This window comes from Grammomys surdaster, unplaced genomic scaffold (assembly GCF_004785775.1).
Source record: "Grammomys surdaster isolate TR1022 unplaced genomic scaffold, NIH_TR_1.0 137, whole genome shotgun sequence".
Classification (NCBI taxonomy): domain Eukaryota; kingdom Metazoa; phylum Chordata; class Mammalia; order Rodentia; family Muridae; genus Grammomys; species Grammomys surdaster.
This window is the reverse complement of record NW_021604595.1, coordinates 11690810-11693743: the sequence shown is the minus strand read 5'-3', so window position 1 is coordinate 11693743 and position 2934 is coordinate 11690810. Positions and strand designations below refer to the sequence as shown.

The following is a 2934-nucleotide window of genomic DNA, read 5'->3' as shown; positions in this document are numbered from 1 at the left end:
GGGACATAGCTGATACCCTCAGGTGATATTTGGATTATCAGAGGCTAAGCTGAAAACCTCTCTTGGGCAGATTTTTATCATTTTCCCACTTTGTCTCTTCCCCTGAAGAGGCCAGTGTGGTTTTTAAAAAGCTGACAATTTCAAAAGACTCGCAAGGAAAGAGGGCCTGGCTCTTTACGCAAGTGCACTACACTTTGGTGCTAGCTATTGTTTCTTTCTTTAATGTGCACTGGCGAGGGTGTCAGATCCCCTGGAACTGGAGTTACAGACAGTAATGAGCTTGGGGCTAGCTGTCTTTTTAGTACAGCCATAACAAAAAAAATCCTTTTGTCTAGGAGACATGTTCATTCAGTATTTGATGGTCTCAGGTGTCTTGCAAATACCAACAAAAGTTACGATGTAGATGGATTCACATTCCAATGGGAGGCTCTCAATAAATAAACCCAATCAATGCATAAATAAATACCTTTTTTCCAAGGCAGATTCTTTTAGAATTTGTCCTCAGTGGAAGGTGTGCACTTCAGATGAAAGTGTCTGCATTTTTGCAGTGAACAGTCAATTGGCCTATTTTTTTTTTACAGAATGCTAATGAATTAAACCCAATCCTATATGATATTCATAGCTAGATTTATTTAGCATGTTACAGTGTACAGCCTATGTACTATTTCTTCTCCTAGTCAATCCTCAATTCTCTTAGTATTAATTAAGTATAATTATTCTCTCCCTAAAAGGTTTAAAAATTAAAAAAAATTTTTTTTCTTTTCTTTTCTTTTCGTTTTTCAAAAACACCAGTCTTTATTGGCCTCGGCTACTTGAGGGGGATGAACCGGGAGGAGTGGGTGGCACCAATACTGGGCCGGCTGTGCTTCACAGGCTTGTAGGTGATGGAGAACTCTCCCAGGTAGTGTCCGATCATCTCGGGTTTGATCTCCACCTGGTTGAAGGTCTTGCCGTTGTACACGCCCACCGTCTCAGGCAGAATGATCATGTCCCTCAGGTGGGTCTTCACCACCTCAGGCTTCTCCATGGGCGGTGCCTCCTTCTTGGCCTTTCTCAAGCGCTTGAGCAGGGAGTGGTGCTTCCGCCGCAGGCCGCGGTTTAGGCGCCTTCTCTGGTAGGCACTGTACAACTGCATCAGCTGCTCATAGGACATGTCCAGCAGCTGGTTGAGGTCCAGGCCACGATAGGTGAACTTGCGGAAAGTACGCTTCTTCTTCTGCTCCACTTCAGCCATCTTGGCGGCTGCTCAGAAAAGGAAGTGTCGGCGGTGTCCTAAAAAAAACATTTTCTTTGAAAATAAAGTTTTAAAAAAATATGACAGATTATACTGAGAGAATTATTTTTCAAATAGGACAACCTGTTTTCCAAGATAATGTCACTATAGTCGGCAAATAAATTTTATTTCAAAATATTCATTATTTTCTCCGCTGCCCCTCCCCACCCCATGGTACTAGGAGTGGATCCCAAGTTCTAAGCATTTCAAGCAAAATACTCTACTCACTGAGCTATACTGCCTCTATCAACACTTTATTTGATAGATATCTGTTGAGCATCTCCTGGGAGTCACAAAGGATGCTGGGTTCTGGGGAGAGTATGCATGGTCCATAACTTCTTGACAATTATTGTTTGCAAACAGCAAATGTTTTAGCTTTGTAACATTTTAGTTATACACAAATAATAAACGCAATGGTCCATTGGTATCCATAGGGAGTTAGTACCAAGACTCCCCTTGGATACCATGCACAAAACCCTTCTATAAAACGGTACAGTATTTTCAGAGAACTTATATATACCCTCTTGTGTATTGAAACTATGTTTCATGACTTATAATACCCAATATAACCTATATTGTATTGCCTATGGATTATGATTTAAAAAATGTCTGTACATGTTCAGTACAGATGTAGGGTTTTTTCCTGAATAATTTTGGTTTGCAATCTATAGGTAGAGGACCCATAGATACACGGCATCAGCTAGTTAAACTGTGCTAAAGATTACCTGGTTAGGGATTGGGGTGGTAGAGAGTTTTGGCGCAGGAGAGAGGGTTGTTTCAGAGGGAAAGAACTGAGTAAAAGCCACGTCCCTGATGCAGGATATTCGGACCTTAGGAGGTAGAGGGAGCCTAAGAGTAACAAGTCCATGGTGAATGACAGTGATAGAGATACAATTTAGATTTCATCTGTGGCTGCTGGTAGAAGAATAGACACTCTAGGAAGCAGAGAGGCAAAGGGACCGGAAGAGGAGGGCTTCATTCAAGTCATGAAGTGTTATAAGAAGAGGGACAAGGTCATGTGTGTCAGTTTCTATAAGAAATTTGCAAAGCTCTTGGCTAAGGCTAATTTTGGCCAAAGATGAGGAAGGTAAAAGCCAGTTTGAATCAGTTAAAGTGGAGACAGCACATGTAGACCACTTTCATGGGAAAGAAAAGATGGCGAGGAAGCTTCCAAGAGCATGCTGTGCTCTGAACATTTGTGTCCCCAACCTATTTGGAATCCTTACCGCTGAAGTGACATATTAAGAGATGAAACGACTTGGAAAATGATTAGGTCTCAGGGATGGCGCCCTCAGGAATAGTCTTAGTGCCCTTAGAGAAGAAGCTTGTTGTTCATCCTCTCCACCATGAGAGGAAACAGCAAGAACATCCATGAACTTCGGTCGCTTGACCTGGGGTTTCTCAGCCTCCAGAACTGTGAGAGTTAAATTCCATTGTTTACAAACCATCCAGTCTGTGGCATTTTGCTTTGGCAGTGGGAGCGGACTGACAGAGTTTGTATTTATCAAGGGATTAAAAGGAAGGCCTCAACAGTGAAAAATCTCAAACTAAGGCACTTGGCTGAGGTTGAGTGTCATGTATTACACACACACACACACACACACACACACACACAGAGAGAGAGAGAGAGAGAGAGAGAGAGAGAGAGAGAGAGAGAGAGA

At 42.3% G+C, this 2934-nt stretch overlaps 1 pseudogene; it reads right to left on the bottom strand.

Moving 5' to 3' along the window:
- Positions 1-775: 775 nt before the first annotated feature.
- On the bottom strand, positions 776-1234 carry LOC114617667 (annotated as a pseudogene).
- Between the last annotated feature and the right edge of the window lie 1700 nt (positions 1235-2934).